This window comes from Belonocnema kinseyi, chromosome 2, assembly GCF_010883055.1.
Source record: "Belonocnema kinseyi isolate 2016_QV_RU_SX_M_011 chromosome 2, B_treatae_v1, whole genome shotgun sequence".
Lineage (NCBI taxonomy): Eukaryota > Metazoa > Arthropoda > Insecta > Hymenoptera > Cynipidae > Belonocnema > Belonocnema kinseyi.
In genome coordinates this window covers 172,810,378-172,830,865 of record NC_046658.1, presented here as the reverse complement: position 1 = coordinate 172,830,865, position 20,488 = coordinate 172,810,378, and positions in this window count along the sequence as shown.

Sequence of the window (20,488 nt, the reverse complement as noted above, 5' to 3'; positions counted from 1 at the left end):
TACAATATTTTAGTGGATTTCAATGAATTTATTCATTTTGTTTTTTGTTTATTAAATAAAAAAATAATTTTTGTAATGTATTTGATTTTTTAAAGTATACCGGCTTTAAAAAAATTCTTTGATTCAATAAAAAAACCTAGAAAACTAAAATCAACTATCCAAAAAAGATGTACAATAGCAACGCGAAGGTTACAAATGTGTTGAATTTGTTATTAACAAATAAATGAATGAAAATGGTTTCGTGGAGAGTGGCGCCGATGCGTCTCTTGATTCTCACTAAATTTTAACGCTTTATAAACAATAAGAGTTTTTAGTTGAATTAATAACAGTTAATAAATCATTTTTTATTTGAAGAGCAATTTTTATAAACAAATATTCATATCAGGTATTTTGATGGAATAAATAAAGTTTTTTCTATGAAATCGATCAACTATTACTTGAAAATAAAACCTCAGTATAATGTTTGGCCACATAATAAAAAGGAATGATTCTGTAAACTACCTCAGTTAAAAAATGCACTATTAACTATTTTTGGACAAAAAACTTGATTTTTTCAATGCAATTAACTGTAAATAACTAACTTCTAAATTTGTAAGAAAATTTTCAATGACAATGAAAAATTTATTAATATCAGAAAACATTGTTTAGGAAAAAATGTGATCAATGATTTTTTGCAATGAATCGATAACAGTTGATAATTTTTTTACCAAACTTAAATAACAAATTCACTATTTGGCTATTTTTAAGCATTTCAACTTCTTTTTGTGTGTGTGTAATCAACGGTGAATAATACATTTAAAAAATTTTTAATAATATAATAACGATCCACTATTTTTATTTTATTACTAATTTAATTGACGTAGCCATTTTTATCAACTTATTGCAAGGAATTATTGCTAACTAATTTAAATTATATTCCACAAAAAAAATTTAATTTACAAAAGCATTAGCGGTGAAAGATTTTTTTATGACATTGTTAATAAAAATAAAAATAATATATTGTTATCGAACTATGAAAAAACTTTTGAAATGTGCTATTAAGATTTAATTGCACACAAAAAGAAGAAGTTTAAATGCTGGAAAATAATTAAATATTGCGTTTGTTAATGAGGTTTGGTTAGACGATTATTAAATGTTATCGATTCATAGCAAAAATATATTGCTAAATAACTCCCTGTGACTTCCGTAAAAAAGCGTCATTTTATTCATAAATACATAAAATAATAAAAATTTATTTGAACAATTGTTGTGTACAATAATAAACTATTTACTGTCATCAAAATATTCTTGAAAATGGAGAAATTAGTTATTTACATTTAATTGCATCGAAAAATCAAGTTTTTCTTCCAAAAATAGTTAAATAGTGCATTCGTTAACTAAGGTAGTTTAAAAGAATATAACCTTTTATTTCATGACCAAATATGATCCTTATCTTTCAGTCCCCAATAAAATATGATTGATTTTATAGAAAATAATTTATTTCTTTCATTTAAATACCTAAATTGGATACTTTTTTATAACAATTGTTTTTAAAATAATAAATTATTCATTAACGAAAAAGAAAAGTTTCAAAAAAATTGATCGAAAACTTCTTATCAGCTTCAAATAAATTAAAGGGATTTCCAAATATTTTCAAGATTTTAAGGTATTTTTAAACATTTCAATAAATTTATAAGCGATTTGATAAACTTTCTTGAATTTAAAAATACTTCTAACGTTTTGCAATTGATCTATCTTAAAAATGATGAGCTATTACCAACATTTCCAACAATAATTATAACGATTTTGAGAATTTTCAATAGGTTTTGAATATTTCAAGTGATTTTCAAGATTTTGAAATATTTCAGAGTATATTAGAAGATACCTAGGCAATCAGATGTATTTTATAAGATCCAATGGATTTCCAGGAGCTTCAAATAAGTTAAGTGAATTTTAAAACAATTGTAAAGGATCGAAACATGATAATTTTGAAACTTTCGAATTCTTAAAAAAAATTGAAAATAAAATATTTACTTGACTTTGAGGGATTCAAACACATTTTCATGTGGTTTTGAAGAAATTTCAAGAAATTTTGAAGATGTTGAACTATACTATTGTACATATAATGTTTTAGGGTATTTAAAAATATTTCAAGTAACTTTTGTAGGATTTTAAAGCACATCATCAGATTTCTGACAAGCTAGGTAATTTTGGGGTGCTCAAAAGACTCTTCGAGCATTTCAACATATTGTCCAGAGTTTCATTCCTCAACAAAATTCTTCCTACAAACAAAATATTTTCTTAGAAAAATGATAGAAATGTTTCAAACTGGAGTTTAGAAAAAGTCTAATTCTACAATTTTCCGGAAAACTGCCACCATTTTATCTCTTTGCAATGATTTTCTATTTTCCTCAAATTTTTCGATCGATCAATGATCAGCGTACAAGCATCTGGCGTTTCAAAACCATGTTGATTTTTCTGTATGTGTTTGCATTTTTAGAAACGTCAGAGCAAGTGGTAAGAAAAATTAATATGTTTCCTGGTTTTTCATATGTTGGAATATGTTTAATTATTCTGAAGGCTCCTAGGTTATTAGATTTAGCAAATACGGAAAAATTCGAGATAGCTGATCAACAATCTTCTCCCTTCCACCCTCGTTATTTTCTAGAATAAACGAAAGGTGTGGCTTATACGTTGTAAAAGTTTATATAAATAGCTGGTATTTATCAAGTTACTCTTAACAATCAATTTTTCAATTCAGTGCGGTTCTTCGCCTTTTGTGTCAGAAAAAATGAAGATTGGTCTTCTTCTCGCATTTGCTGCATTTCTGCAGGAATCAAAATCCATGCCTCCTAAAGGTAAAGGCGGCAAAGGTGGTAAAAGTGGTAAAGGTAATATCATATTTTATAATATAATATTTGGTATTTAAAATGTAGCTTGTGCTACGGTTTAGGAAAATTGTGGACAAAATCTGAAATTTACATTGCCGTGGGTGTAATGTATTGTCTTTAATCTAAGCCATCAGAAACATAGAAATCTTCACGGTGCCTAAAAGAAGAATAAAAAGTACTACTTTGCTGAAAATACATTATTTTATTCAAGAATTTATTGGTCTGAATATACCTTGATATGTTTAGTTAAAAAAATGTATTTCTTCATTCGAAAATTAACATTTTAGCTGAAAATTCAGGTATTCCATTTTTTATAATGACAACAATCTTTTATAGTTGGAAATCTTACTTCCTGTTTCTTTATTCAGGTAAATTGTGTAAAAGTTGTGCTTTTTGCAAGAAAATTAATAGCCTTGGTTAAACTTAATTTTTTGTACCATATTTTTTAGGTTAAAATTAAATTATTTTCTAAATAATTATATTAGCTCGCTTTTTGAAACTTCTCGTGGTTGCCTTAAATAAAAATATAACTATTAGATTTTTTTCTTCCAATTGTTTAACTGAAATTTATGTATTCCAGTCAAATATAGTTTTTTGTTAATTGAAAATTAATATTTTTTATGAGAAAACTTATCTTTTCCATTTTTTGCTAAAAGTTATATTTTCTCAGTTTTCAATTTAAAAATGTATAAATTTTATTAATTTTAGATAAAATTCTTCTTTTTTTATAAATAAAAATATGTGGCCACCCCACGGACACATTCTCTTTAAGCGCGGCGCTTTCCTCCTAAGGCGCGCGGGCACGCCCTCGCGCTTCGCGCTGGTTTTCGTAGGTTGAATTCGTACATTTTAAATTCCTTTTTCCAAATATCATACATATTATAACTTAAATCAAAAACTGTGATTTAAACTTTTGAAAAATACAGCCATTAATTTTAACTGCAAATTTTTTTTATTCGTTTTTAAATAAGGTTCTCAAGGCACCTACGGCTTCGAGGATTACATTCTTATTACGAAACTCACGCTTCGTGCTCAATAATTTTTGTCCAATTAAAAAACTTGATTTCGATCATTTTTAAATCTTATCTATTAGAATCTACTAAAAACAACGCTCTAATTGACGGTCATCTTGTATAGGTTCTCAATATATTTCATATCTATAATTTAAATCAAATTTTTGAATCATTCAGAAAAATATTTTCTTCTATTTTTCTGCACATTTTCAAAATTTCCAAAAGTATATAACTTTTATAATTTGCATTGAAATTACATTTTTTTTGATAATTTGCAAGTCTTATATCCATTCATAAAAAGATTTGGACAAAAATTTCTAAAATTTTTGAAAAAAATCAAATATTTAAAGGCTGCCTCGATAGGACAAGTCCTTCAAAAGTTATGGTGTCGAAATTTCTGCATTTTCTTTAAAAGCCGGGTTTTCAGTTAAAAATAAATATTTGCTACTAAAAATTCAACTAACCCAAATTTTCCTTTAAAATTATTATTTCTTAGTTTGAAGTTTAACAATTTGGTTTGATATTTAACTACTAGCCTGAAGATTGTTTCTTTGACTGCAAATTCGAATATTTCCTTGCCAAATTGTTTTGATCTTTTTCAGTTTAATATTAAATTAATTTTTTTGTTAATTTATGCAACTTGTTCAGTGTTTGTTCTTTCTTGTAGAAAATTAATATTTCGGGTGAATTTTTTTAAATTAATTTCTAATTTTTAATAATTAACTCTTTCATCAGGTATTCGAATTTTTAAATTTATTTTCACTTCAAAATTTATCTTGTTTAGTTGAATATTTAACTTTTTTTTAAATTTATGTAACTATTTCAGTGTTTTTTATTTGTAGAAAATTAATATTATTGATGATTTTTTTTCTAAATTTGATTTCCCTGTTTAAATTTTCAACGATTTTAATAAATATTAGAATCTTTGTTGCTATAGAAAATTTATTTCGCTGAAACAAAATTCAATTATAACATTTCCGATTAAAAATTGCCACTATTGGACAAAGTGTTACTTAAAAACTAATTATTCCAAAAGGAAATTTTACTCTTGCATTTTTTTGATTGTTGAAAAATGACCTTGCTTTGATTGGAGTTGAATAATTCGGTTGGAAATTCAATAATTTGATTGAAAATTAATTTCCTGGCCGGAAATTCAAGTATTCTATTTTTAGTAGATATTTTGTTTTTTTAGTTTAAAAATTGACTAGATTTTTTTAAATGTATATATTTTGTTGAAAAATGTGTTGATTTAGTAAAAAATTAATATCTTTCTTTTTTTAATATCTATCCTTTTTTTGGCTGACACTTGTTTTCTCCGGTTAAAATTTTAACTTTTTTGGTCAAATGTATTTTTTAGAACTGAAAACTTAACTGTTCCAGTTTTTTTAAATTTCTTTGTTCAAAATTAGTCTTCTTCATAGAAAGTTAATTTTCTTTGTATAAAATTCATCTGTTTTGTTAAAAATTAAACTACTCATTCAGAAATTCCTTTAATGTCTTTAAAATTTGTTCTTCTTGGTAAAAAATAATATTCTTCGTTCAAAATTGTTACTTCATATTAAATATTTAATCATCCTAATTTGAGGAATTCCTGAAAATAAAACCAAAAATATAAATACCAAATTTAGTCAATCACCATAAATTGTTCCCAGTGGGCACAAAGCGTGGCGACGTCTTTACGACATCGTTACGACATCTTTACGATCACGTTACGACATCCTATGTCCATGTCGTTAAGGTGTCTTTAGGATATCGTAAATAAGTCGCATGATCTGACGATGTCTTTATGACATCGTGAAGACAGCGAAACGACATAGGCATCGGATGTCGTAAAGTTGTCGTAAAGATGTTGTAACGATTTCTTTCCCCTTTTTATGTATCTCCAGAATAAGGGAACGTTTTTTTCTTTTCGTTTTTAGGAGAAAAAAAGTTTTTCTTATTCAGATTGCAATAGAAACGTTTCATGTTGGCTGTCCAAAGGTGGTCGATAGATTCTTGATTTTATTTTCAGGAATTCTTTACATTTACTTGATTATTGGACGTTAAATAGGAATTTGAATTTGATATTAATCTCATTTAGATTTCTCAAACTTCAAACTATACTATTCTGTGTTTGGTTAAAAAATGCTATTGTTAGTTTAAAATATTTTTTTTCGTTCAAAATTCATTTCTTGGAAGCTGAAAATTAATTATTTCAATGTAGTGTATAAAGATACAGAATTTGTATTTGTGTTTCAATTCTTTAGTACGGCATTTATTACCGTAATTTAATTTTGTAGTCCGGTATCTGGTCACAGAAAAGTGATGGGTCACATCTCGAAAACATGTCGAAAATAGAAACAGAAAAACTATAACTAGAATAAAATCTCTCTTATTAACGCAAAAATTTTCTGGACTACAAAGTTTAGAAACAAAAACATTGGCGAACCTCAATACTCTAATTCTCCTTAAAGCAAAATTAAACTATTTCATTTTCTGATGAAAATCAGTTTTTATTATTTTAAAATAAAAAATGACATGCTTTATGAAAATTTCCGAGTTCATCTGAACCGATATGCACTGATTGAAACTAGCCAGACACACGTTTGGAAATTTTTAGTCATACGTCTCGAACCTGTAAATTTTTCACATATTTTTAAAGCTTAAATTAAAAAAAAAATTGGAAGCACTGTTTCCTGCGAATTCAGGATTTTGACTATAATTTTCGTAGGTTGAATCACGAGCTGAACTAAAGCCATAATTTTGAAAAATACTTATTTTCTTTCTACAAACTTAGGTCCAGCTAACACAGGCCCTCTCCTCTCGGTAGCAATGCAGTATAACCATAAGGTTACGATTGTTGAATCTTACCTCCGCTTGGCACACATGTTACCTGTATGGTGGGAAGGAACTCCATTGGAGGAATTTACCATGTATGAGGTTTTTTTATATAGACCTCAAAAAGAAGTTAGTTTTTCGGGTAGATTGGACTATGCGATACATCCAACTGCCGCTTTGCCGAAAAAAGCTGATGTAATATTGGACAGGGAGAATTATGTGCCCCTTTGGAATTTCGCCATCTGCGAGCATGGAAAAACTCCTGCTAAGTTAATTGGCATCGATCGCATATATTTAACAATACCCAATACTAAGACCGTACTTGTACAAGGAATAATATCAGAAACTCAAAAACGTGAAGCTGAAGAATTTGAGCACGGACTGCTCCGTGATCATTCGGAGTCCTCAAGATCCTTGCCCTTTAATCCTTTCGATGATAAGCCTAAACCGCGTTGAATAATAATTCTGAACAAATTCAGGAATGACGTATGGTTATTTTCTAACGCATTTTTGCAAAAAAATATTGTATTTTTAATTTGTATCATTTCCTCGGTGCCTATTGAGGATACGATAATTAATAACTACCTCATCAGATGCAAAAAAGTTCACTTTGATATGTATTTGTTATGTATAATTCTAAGCTTGTTGTCTGAAAATTAGGAAATTGGATTTTAGTGATGATCATCCGTAATGGTTCTAAGTGATTGAGGGTTTTAAATGGTAAGGATGCAAAAATAGACAAATTAATTCTTGAAATTTATTTCTTAATTTGTAATTTCAAATAAAAACCTTACCAATCATTCCATTTGTGAAATTTTCAAAAAGACCTAATTTTATCGTTTATAATTATAATCCTCTAATTTCAAGTGTTCCTATACATTTTTCTAAAAATTATGTATATTTAATTTGATAAATAAACTCATCAGTTACCAATAATACAGTGTAGAGCAACTTTATTCTACACTTATTTCTTTGTTAGTTCAATATGTAAGATTCTGGCTTAAAATTTATTGTTTCGGTGGAAAATTGTTATTATTGCTACGGACTTTCGAATAATTAATATGGGCTTACTGACAGTTGAATAAGACACATTTTTAATAACATCTCTGTTCACCATCATTTATGCGACTTGTGCGAGGAAAACTTTTATTTTCAGAATTTAGATTATTTTCTAAAAATACTATTTTTTCGTTGAAAGAAATATTTTATTCCGAAAAATTTGTCCGATTTCATTTTATTGAAGGTTATTCTTACATATTTAAATTTATTTTTAAATATATAATTTTTAGAAATAATTCTAGGGATTTTCAATCAGTCTCAAAAATTTTAAGAGATTTTGAAAGGTCTGGAATAATGAAGGGTGTTTTTAAAAACTGCGAAAAATTTTTTAAGATTAAAAAAGGCTTAAGGCATTTCATTAGATTTTACACGATTTTAAACATCAAAAGTAGATTTCAGTCAATATAAGTGATTACACAAAAATTTTAGAAGGATTTTAAATTATTTTGTCAGATTTTCGAAAAGCGCAATAATGCTTCAAAGAATATATTAAAACAAGGATAGATAAACTTCATAAATATAATTTTTTTACTTCAGATTTAGGTAGTGCTATTATATATAGTACTGTTGCTCTCAGTTTCCTTTTCATTCATTTTCTATTAAACTGCAATATGAATTAATTATACCCAGTAAGAAAATCGAATTATTTCTGGTCTGTGCTTTCGGCCTGACCTTTGAGACTACTTTTCCCCTTTCTCCGTGATTTGGACGTGTGTTACTCTCTCTTTCACCCTTATAAACTAGTCTTTCCCTCTTTATCATTCCCTTACCACCCCACCCCCTTTATCCGCATGTCACTCTCCCACTGTGGCAGCAAGTCCCGCGTTTTGGCGAGCCTCAGTGCGCTTTCTTTTCCCCAAGCGACTGGATGTGTGTTAAACGGTGTGTACCGTTCGATAGTGAATGTTATTTGTGTTAAATCAGAGATTTTCGATATTCCTGATTGCTCTTCTCTTTTTCGCCCAAGGTAAGTCCTTTCTTGTTCATATTTTTTTTTTAGATTAAAATATTTTCTTGAACAGTTCGTCATATGCATATCATTAAAATGTATAGTAGCTTCCTCCCTTTGGCAACCTATGTCGGCGTATTCGTCTTTTGACATTAGACTATACATCTTAGAGCTTTTTTTTAATGCAGTTGTTTTTTGGTGCTCGCCCTGAGGCAGCCTATGGTTTGTTTTGGACGATTCGTCCTGTGCAACTGTCCACGCATAATTGAAGTGTGAAGTATTGTTCGGCCTTCGGCAACCTATATCAATGTATTTGTCTTTGTAAATTAGACTGCACGTCTCATAGCTCATTCAATACAGCTGAATCTTAGTGCTCGTCCTTTGGCAGCCTATAAAATTTGTTTTCTTGTCTTGAATCATTCGTTGATTCGCACAAAGCAGAAGGCCTTCAAGATTCGCACGCATCAACCGCTTTTCAATGTTTATTTACAGATGGATCATCCTAATACCAATTTGGGGAATTTATACCTGCGTCAGGCGGCCGAAGAAGCACATACTTTAACACTTAAGAGGATCAAATCTCTTGTAGCCCAAAACTCACCTGCAGCTTGGAAAATGTGGAAAGTTCGCGAGATACCAAAAGAAAAGTTGATAACAAAAAATCCAGATTCTCGTTTGCTTTGCGAAATTGGCAACGCGCTTCCTACTGTGGGCATCATGAATACCTTTTATCCTCACGCAACAGAAGTAAGTGGTCATGATCTTAGGAAAATGAAAGTAGCTATGCTAGACTGGATGTTTTAAAGAGCACTGATTAAGTTAAGTTGCCTTACACCTCAAGGTGATTCAATTTTGAATTGAATTGAAAATATGTGTCCTCTTAAAATTTCAAGATCAGCAGCCTCAAAGGAATTAACTCGTAATTCTCAGATTTATCCTTTCCCATTAGACTCCCCTGTCATAGGAAGACATTCTAATAATTCAAGAAAAAGAAAATCTTTAAATTCTATTTAGGAAGGAGCAGTTTCAGACAAAAGTTGCAGATTATCTCAGTTAGAAAAGAGGTCGCAACTTTTAGAAAATTTACTAACACAAGTACTAATAAAGAAGAGGTTATAGACTTCTCGCCTCCAACCAAAGAACTAGAGCCAACAGTTCTTAAACCGTTGGAGCAACTGGCAAATCAGGGAATACTGTGTCAACGCCTTGGTAGTGACTCTTGGAACAAAATTAGCTATTTAGAAGCGCAAAAGAAACTACAGGCTGCCCCAATTTTTTCAGCGTGACAAGTCAGTTCGCAATTAAACGGCTTAGCGTAAAACACCCATCATTCGGATCTACTTGATAAATTCGATCTTACTTTCGGTACACTCACTCATGGTTTGCTCCTTCAAAGGAAAGAATTTCAATCCGCCATTGTGTCCTTGGTACAGAAGTATCCAACTATAAGTGAGGATGTGAAAAAGACTCTCCTAGAAAATTAATCTCCTTTTCGAATAATCTCAGATGATATTCTTTAGTACACATGCGGCAGACGAGCTGATATAATTGATATGAGAAAAAAGGCCATTATAACAAAAAATAACTATATGGCTTCTCTCTTTGCTACTGTACCAACCTCACAAAAACATCTTTTCGATGAAAATAAATTAAGTGCATCATTCAAAGAACATGGTGGGATGTATAATTTTTTTCGAAATTCAAAACCGTCAGGGTCTAGGAAACCCCAATCTTTGGAAGGAGACAGAGCATCAAGGGAGAGTACTAGTAGAAAATCATTTACGCTGCCGTCATCGAATCGAGGAGGTTTCCATCAAAAAGATTCTTTCAGTTCAGATCCAAAAAAGTAAATCGAGGAGGGTATGGGACATCACAGAAGTCCCGAAATATTCCTAGATCATCAAGCGCTAGTAGAGGAAGAGATTCAAAAAATGTGTGACTCAAAGAATCACAGAGAATTTCAAGAGGGGCATTTGAGACACTTCACCAAAAGATGGGTCAGTCTTGGGGCTATAGAATCGATCATCGGTGATCTAAAAGGATATTCCAGTTCTTTCATAAAGAAACCACCGACAATTTCATATTCAAACCGTCTTTGCACACGACTAGAAACAAGACCATCAACCGAGATGGACAGGGAACTCACAGAGTTCATCAAGTCGGGAGTTCTAGAGAGGACAAACGTTCCATCCGGATTCCTGTCCACCATTTTCTTAGTCCCAAAATCAGATGGTTCCCTAAGACCGCTTTTTAATCCCAAGCGCTTAAAAGAGTATCTGAGACCAGGAAAATTTCGAATAATAACCCACTTGAAAGTTCCGTGTTTCCTTCAGAGGAAAGGCTTCTTAGCAAAGATAGATCTATCGCAAGCTTACTTACATGTCCCCATAAAAGAGTCTCAAAGACTATATCTGGCTATGTTTCAGGAAGAAAATATACTGCTAGACGGCGTTGCCTTTTGGCCTCTCAAGCGCTCTTCTAGCCTTTTCAAGAATGTCGAATTGGTCAGTAGGTCAACTGAGAAAAAGAGGGATGAGAGTTGTGTTCTACTTAGCCCAGTGGACTGTCTTTACAATATCGTAAAGACACCTTAAAGACATGTGCATAGGATGTCGTAAAGTTATCGTAAAGATGTCATAACGATATTGTAAAGAGTCAGAAAAAATGGAGCTGGCAGCAAGCGAAGTCTCTCCTAGGAACCTTGGAATTCGCTTTCTTTGTAGTTCCCCTAGGAAGACTGTTTTGCAGGAACATGCAGCGAGTAACACGCTTGCTCCTGAAAGATTGCCCAAATCAGAGCTTTGTTCTCTCTCATCAAGTGAAGTCAGACATGAAGTGGTGGTTACAAAATTCATCAAAAAATTTGCGAATATTTCCAAACATCATTCATTTGGTAACGGACGCTTCCAACGAGGGCTGGGAAGCACAATTAGGGGACAAATTAATAAAAGGCCTTTGGAGTTTAGAACATAAAAGCTGGCGCATCAACAAGAAGGAGATGTGGGCAGTATATATCGCTATTCTCTAAAACGCCCGCTCGCTAGAAGAAAAAACAATGTGTCTTCAGTCAGACAACGACACGGTCTTGGCTTATATACGACGTCAAGGGGGAACGAAGTCTCTCTACCCCTTTTACAATTGTCAAAGAAGTTGCTGATGCTGATGTCGCGCTTAGATCTCCAGGTAGAAGCTCACTTCATTCCGGGAATTTACAATGCTGTGGCCGACTGATTGTCGAGAGGAAATTCGTTACCCGATTGGCATTTGTCCAAAGATGTGACTAACCGAATTTTCGAGTTGTGAAGACTCCCGCAAATAGATTTAATGGCGACTGCTCACTCAGCAGTAGTCCCGACCTATGCATCTCAAACCATGGACCAGACTTCAGCATTCGTAAACGCTTTTAGTCGGACCTGGGAGTACAAATTGGTTTGGATATTCCCTCTCCCATCTCTAATACCGAGAGTGCTTTAACATCTCAATCTATCTCGAGGAGTGTACAGATTGATTCTCCCAAAATGGGAGAAAGTATTCTGAAAAGCGGACCTCAAACGTCGATCATTATGTCCCCCTTGGAGCATTAGCAACCTTAATCGGAATCCTCTGGACCTTCAAACCAATGTCCCTCCTCCGAAAGTTCTAGACATACGGGGTACACCTAGTACGGAATGGATTACTCATACAAAAGGATGGCATAAAGAGGACGTAACTTTGTTCGAATCATCATAGAAAAATTCTACGCGGAAAACCTACGATGCACCTTGAAAATCTTGGGTAGCATGGTTTACGTCGCAAGGTGTTTCCTTGAATAATCCATCTCCGCAGAAAGTAACACAGTACTTTGGCTACTTACACAGGGAGAAAAAATTGGCCTACAACACAATCTGGGTTTATAAGTCGGTTGTTGCAACGTTTGCGAATTCAGCGAGACAAGAAGAGATTAATTCACATCCAACAGTTACGCATATGTTAAAAACAATAAATTCATCGCATCCACCTTAAGCCAACACAAAGATTTTGGATGTAAATATACTAATCAAGTGGATGAAGCGAAAGTCTGTGAACGTTGAAAGCCATTTTCAAATTTCAAGATACGTAATTTTATTACTGCTGTAAGCTTCGGGTAGAAGAATTCATGACCTCAACCTTTTGTGGATTAATTCAGAAAGTTACGAAGACAAGGGAGATTCAGTCATTCTTGGGCCCATTTTCGTTTTAAAAACCGACAGTGTCACACATAGGCAGTCCGGTTGGAGGCTCTCTAAAAATAGAGAACAAAAAATTGATCCAACTTGGTAGCTGCGGCTCTTAATCAAGATTGCTAAATCGCGAAGGAGTGCAAGAATGTGATAAGATATTCTGTTCATCACCACTAGAGGAACTGTGGCTGCAGCTTCACGTATTGTCATTGCAGGCTGGATTCGGACGGCTTTAGAGGAGGCAGGTATCGAAACATCTGCGGGAAGCATTCGATCAGCAGTGGCATCATCTCGTCTCAAGGCTGTTCTTCCCATAGACGAAATATTACAGATAGGAAATTGGAAATCAACTGATACCGTCTTCAAACATTATTTTAAAGATATTCATATACCAACTGATCGGTCAGGTATATTAGATGAAACATTCAAGCCACTTTAATTTCTCTTTGATCTGCCAAAATGGCTGTAGTGTTTAACTTTCTCAAATTATTTTGTTCTGTTCACAAAAAACCAAACGTTATTTATTTAAGATATAGCTGTATTATTGTATCATCATATTACTGAATGGGTCTCTTTCACCTATATATGAATATATAATTCTTCATAATACCAATTTTGCTAATGAATTTCTTCTTCCAATACTTATGTTATCATTCTGCCTAACAAGCCAATAATGCGTTCCAGAGTTTCAATTCTCAATGTCACAGTGCACTAATCCCAAAGTGCCGGCAGAGTACAAACACTTCTCAATTGTCAGGCTGAAGGCACAGACCAGAAATAATAACGTTTTTCCCCAAAAGGGTAAAAAAACGGTGATTTTGGTCTTGCCAAAGGCCTGACCAGTTTAAATCCTTGCCGGCTTAATACACTTAGGCTCGCCAAAACGCGGGACTTGCCGCCATAGTGGGAGAGTGACCTAAAGATAAAGAGGGTGGGTTAATTTTTTTAATTGATATTATAATTTTTTTCTCACAAATCTTGTGGAAAATTCTAGAATTTCGTTAGAAATGCAATTCTTTATTTTAGAAAATATCGAATTTCTGCTATAATTATCTCTAAGTGTCTATATTATTAGATTATTTGTAAAAGAAGGTACGGGGCAAGTTAAAAATAGAAGTAGAATACAGGCGGAGTGCGAGAACAAAGATATTTGGAAAAGGGTACAGGATATTATAGAAGAAAGAGTGGAAGAGTGTAGAAATGATAAGAAGGAGAGAGTGGATAGGGAAAAGATAAGGTTGATGGATTATGGTAAGAGGATTGAAGATAAAGAACTGTGAAGAAAGGAGGGGTGGCAGCGCTGCTACAGAGCATAGGGTGGATTAAAGGCAAGGGAAGGAAAGTTAAACTGGAGAAGAGGAAGGAGAATGAAGTGAAGGTTGTGGAATTGGAGAGCTGGGAAAAAAGTTCGTGGTGAGGCGATAAATAAATAGGATAATATATAAGAAGGTTTTCATAGATCTAGATTTGACGAGTAAGAAAGTGGATTGGCCGAGAATGTTGAACGACAGGGCTAGGCGGGAGAGAACTGCAGGAAGGCCGGCGAAAGTAGGGTATTCTTCAATAAAAGTAGATGAGAAAATTTGGGTATTAGAGGAGGAGAAGAAGGTCTTAAGGGAGGTGCCGGGGAATTTGTTTCGTGTGAAATGCAGTGGCGGGGATAAAGTAGAGAGGAGGAGTGGTAAAGGTGCTGTACTGCAACATTGCAGGGGAAAAGAATAATGATGAGGGTCCCTAATATAAAATCTCTAAACGATATTGTCGATTTCGATTTTCACAATACTCAATTTCATTGCTATATGAGTGTAATGCGAGGCGTCAGTGGGTTAGACAGCATTGGAAAATATTGAAAAAATGGTTACGATTGCTCGTTCTTTGTTAGCTACACGCGTGCGACAGAGGCATCGGTGAGTCACTGTGAGTTAGACAGTAATGGAACGTTGCACGTCTTTCCTTGAAGTTAAAATGATCCCAAAGGAGCTGCCTTGATCTGCGCTTGCTTGGATTTGAGTGATGTTCATTGGCTACGGTGCGCATCTGTACTTGATTTTTAAATACGAACGCGAACTAGAGCCAATGAGCGCCGCACAGTTCAAGCATGCGCAAGTATTTTTGGATCACTGTTGGGAATAATAATCGAATCGAAATTCAAATTCGATAATACGAATCAACGCTTCTCCTTTAGCACCACCTTGCTATCCACTGCCGCAATAAAGGGCCTCTGCTTGTTATTCAAAATCGAATTCTTATTTCAGTTTAAGCCTCTCTGCTTGTTATTTATGAACGTATTTTCATTTCAAGTTCGGAAAGAACATTTTAAAGCCTTCAAAGCATTTGAACGAGTTATCTGGACCATTAAATATATTTACCTGAGTGTCTGCGGAGAATTTCTCAGAGCTTCTCAGAGCCTTGAGAAATTTTAGCATATATTCTGAGATATCTATCGGTAGTGTTAGTATAATTTTAATTGCAAGTTAATCTTCAAGCTATTATTTGTTATCGATATAAACATTAACATTAAGTAATATTCCTGTAAAGCATGAAATTTTTTCTAAGTTTTGTTATTAAAGTATATTGCTGGTGTAAAATGCGATAACAACTTTTTGAGATTTTGAGGTTAGGAATTAATTTTAGAATACAAGACCGAACTGCTGGTCGCAGAATTAGATAATTTTTGCCACTTACATGTAAATAATTCCTGCATCTACAAAAATCTATAAAATTGGATTATTTACTATGAAAAGTTCTTGAATTGCAAAATGTACTATTAACCTCAAAATCTCAATAAGTTGCTACTGCATTTTATATCAGCAATGAAATTTCCTAACAAATTCCATGCATTACAGGAATAATACTTAATTTTAATATTTATATTGAATGCAAATAATAACTAAAACATTATCTTATAACTAAAAATACACCAATGTTACACTTACTTTACTTAATTTCAAAAACTTCACCTTTACCATAAAACAGCTGCATAAAATATATAGGGTTCCAATTTGTTATGTGCTTTTAAATAATATATGGTTGAAGAAATGTGGGATTGAATGAATTATGTTCACTTTTATGGATGTATCGGATCTTCATATTTGCTGAATCAAAAAGATGAATTTTCTAGGGAGAAGTTTTATATTTTTAACAAAAAACACAAATTTTCAAACAAATAATTCTAGTTTTAATTAAAAAAGATCAAGTTTCAATGAAACATATCAAATTTTAAACAAAAATAGAATAATGCAATTTTTAGTATATAAAAGTCAATATTCAATCAAAAAAAGGAAATTTTCTACAGGTTATTAAAAATTTTAACCAGAACAGACGAATTTGACACTAAATATTAAAACTTTTAACAAAAAAGATGAATTTTCAATCACAAAGATTAATCTTCTATTTTAAAAAATATTTTTTAACAAATAATAGAATTTTCAACTAAAATAATTTTCAATCCAAGTAAAGTAATATGAAAAGTATTTAAAATAAGATAAAATTCGCATTAAATTAGGCAGGTTCTACACATTATATAGCAGAATCTCTTAGCGATTAACATTTTTTATAGTAAATTAAACAAGACGTTTTTTCTGATATAAGACAAAGAAATCGAATTTGGACATCAATGTTAAATATAATAAAAAACAGATTAATTTTTCACCCATAAAATAATTTTTAACTAAAAAGATGAAGTTTCAATAAAAAATATCAAATTTTAAACATAAATATAATAATTAAGTTCTATTTTATAAAAGTTAATATTCAACAAAAAAAATTAAATATTTTACAGATTATTTCAAATTTTAGTTAAAACAAATGAATAAAGAACAGAAATTTTATCAAAAAAGATGAATTTTCAACACAAAGATTAATTTTCTGTTAAAAAATTTCTAAAAATAAATAAATAATGGCAGGCGATTTAAAACTAATTAAGTTATTTTGAACGTTTCAGCACAATGGTAGCCTTTATCAGAGAGTTTTATTAAATCTGTGAAAAGTACGCAATATCTTGTAGGTACGCAGTTTTACAATTGGAAGCATTATTTTTTGATTAATATCTTAGTTGTGAACCAATAAAAAATGAAAATTACTTATTTTTGACTTTAAATTTTGTTTAATTTTATTAAGAACTATTGATTAATCTTGCAGTAATCTTAAAACATTATTTTATTCTAAAGAAACACAATTAATAAAACAATGCTAATGTAGTCAAAAAAGTTTTGTCATCAATTTTGTATTTAATAAAACAATTTTCATTCAAAAAAGTTGTTTACAAATTATGTTTTCAGTTACGTATACGTAATTATATTAAATTTTTTATTATTCTATTCCTTTTTTGTTATTTTTCAGATAATCTGTTTGAACGAAATTTATTGTGAAAAATTGTAAGAAACCTTATACAGATGTAAATTGTTTTCAACTAAATTAATATTCAAGCCAAGAACAAAATTTGAAAAGTATTTAGAATAAGATAGAATTTACTGAAAATGAAGCTGGTTCTATACACTATTTAGCAGAATCTTTCAGTGATACAATTTTTTTTATAGTAAATTATACGAGACATTTTTTTCCCGTATAAGGCAATAAAAAATCAGATTAGGACATCTTTGTTAAAAAAAAAAAACAAATTAATTTTTTACCCATAAAATTAATTCTCCACAAATGAAGATTAGTTTTCAAGCAGCAATGACATAATGAAAATTTTCCATAAAGGCAATAATTCTTGATAAATAAAAAAATCAAAAAAATAGTTGAATTATCGATAAACAAGATAAGATTTTAACAAAGAAAAGTAATTTTTTACCAAAAAGACGAGTTTTCAACTTAAAAAATTAATTTTTAATTATAAATATACTTTTTCATCCTGAGGTTGTACAGTTAAGTTTTTTATAAAATAGTTGAATCTTTAATCAAAAAGATCAATTTTCAAACAAATATGGGATTTTTCAATTAAAAAAGATAAATTTTCAATTTAAAATATGAATATACATAGAACCAGAAATAGGAATACTCCTTTTTTGTTAAAAAAATTAATATTTAACAACAAACAAATAAATTTTCAACAAAACTAGTTGAAATTTATTAAAATAGATGAATTTGATAATACATAGTTGAAGTTTCAAGCAAACATATGAATTTGATAAAACGTGGTTGAAGTTTCAAACAAGCAGATGAATTTTCATCCAAGAAGATTAATTTGATATAAAAAAAGATGATGTTTGACACAAATAATTGATTTTTTAACACAATGTTTCAACCGCGGAGAATTATTTACCTGTTTAAAAATTTGGACCACAACGAATAAACAAAATTCTATTATAATCTGAAAAAAGAGGTAAGAAAAATGAGAAGGCAGCCAGCCACATCCTCTTCCCTCGCTTCTTCTTTCTTTCGAATTTTCAAAAAAAATTCTGAATTTCTAAATAGTTAATCGAAACAGATAAATTTGTTTTCAAATAGTACAATTTTAACACAAAAAGGTCGATTTTAAACCAAAAGGATTAATTTTGTACCAAAAAAGAAAAATTAAAAAAATTTAAGTATTAAGTAAAAAAGGTCAATTTTCAATTTAAAATATCAATTTTCAAACAAAAATAGTAGAATTCAAATTTCTTCTAAAGAAATTGGTTTTTGACAAACTGAAAGGAATTTTTTTAAATAACTGAATCTATAATGAAAAATATTAATTTTCAACCAAGAATATTACTTTTTTACAAAAAATTACGAATTTTCTACAAAATCTAGAAAGTGTCAAACAAATATATAATTTCTATCTAAAAAATATCATTTTTTAACCAAAAGTAATATGACTAGATGTTGCCATCATAGAAATTAATTTAAAAAAAAAATAGAAACTGGAAGAAAATAGTTGAACTTTCAATCAAAAAGGTTCGTTTTAAACCAAAACAGATGAAACTTCAATTATGAACTTAATAGTCAACGAAAAATGGGATAGTTTGTTTTTTATAAAAAAAAAAACAAATTCAACTCAAAAAACCCGTGTGGGAAAAGCCCCGCTGAGACCTGTTAGGATGAGGGCACCCGACAAAGGTCCGCATGGATGTTCCACGCGTGGAAATTCTACGAGGGCACACATCGAGGGCCTCACGGATAAACGATTCAAATTTCAAAGTCCAAAGGCTGAATATTTTTTGAACGCCACATATTTTAAGGTTTCATGAGTTCAGATTTTACAAACAATGCATTTCTGCCAAAAATTGGATGACCCTTTTTCGAAATTCGAACTCCCACAATATCAATGTTCCATAGGGGCCCCGCAGGGAACCAGCTCTGTTGCCCTCAGGGAGCAACGATTCAAATTTCAAAGTCTAAAGGGTGAATATTTTTTCAACACCACAAATTTTAAGATTTCATGAGTAAACACTTACAAACAATGCATTTCTGTCAAAAATTGGATGACCCTTTTTTGAAATTCGAACTCTCACTATATGGATGTTCTGCGGGGGCCCCCACAGGGGACCATCTTGGTTGCCCTCACGGATCGACGATTCAAATTTCAAAGTCCAAAGGGTGAATATTTTTTCAACACCACAAATTTTAAGGTTACATTAGTACAGACTTACAAACAATGCATTTCTGTCAAAAATTGGATGACACTTTTTTAAATTCGAACTCTGACAATATGGATGTTTCATAGGGGCCCCCGCAGGGGGCCAGCTTGGTTGCCCTCACGGATCAACGATTCAAATTTCAAAGTGCAAGGGATGAATATTTTTTTGACGCCACAAATTTTATGGTTTCATGATTTGAGACCTGCGAAAAGCGAATTTTTGACAAAAATTCGATAACAGTTTTTTTAAATTCGAACTCTAACAATATGGATGTTCGATAGAGTCCCGCACTGGGGGCCGAGCTCGATTGCCCTCACGGATCAAAAATTAAATTTCCTAAGCCGGAAGATTTAATATTTTGTATCCTGACAAATGGACATAAAAAAATACGTTTTAAAATATAGTTTATGCATTCAAAAATTTCAAAAAACTATAAATACATCTGTCCCGAAAACAACTTTTTTCCTGCTTTTTTTAAGAAAAAAAATTATAAGTTTCATCTTTTATCAAAAATTTTAAATGTGCATGAAAAAATTACATTTCCCTTTATTGTAAACAGTTTTAAAGTAATCTACAACGTGAAAAAACAAAATATATAATAAAAGTTAAATTTTCAATTCAATAAATTAATTTTAAAATAAAAAATTTGTCAGAAAAATGGTTGAATCCTATATCAGCAAGAAGAATGTTCAAGGCGCTGAATCGACCAGGAAGGGAATTATGTTGTTTTTAGTTTAAATTTTAAGAGAACTATTTTTTCGTTATAAACGAAATTCTATGTTCAAAAGATTAATTTGTAACCAATAAGATTAATGTTTTACAAAAAACACGAATTTTCAAACAATTACTAGATTTTTAAACTATAACCGGACAATTTAAAAAAAATTTTTTTTGAAAATATTCAACAATTTAGTTGTGAATTGAGACTCCGGATTCTATAACCACGCATAAAATTTGCCTGGCCGCTTCAGGCCGCTCGAGTTGGCCCCTGATGGCTTGAAAATCAGTTTTCGAAAAT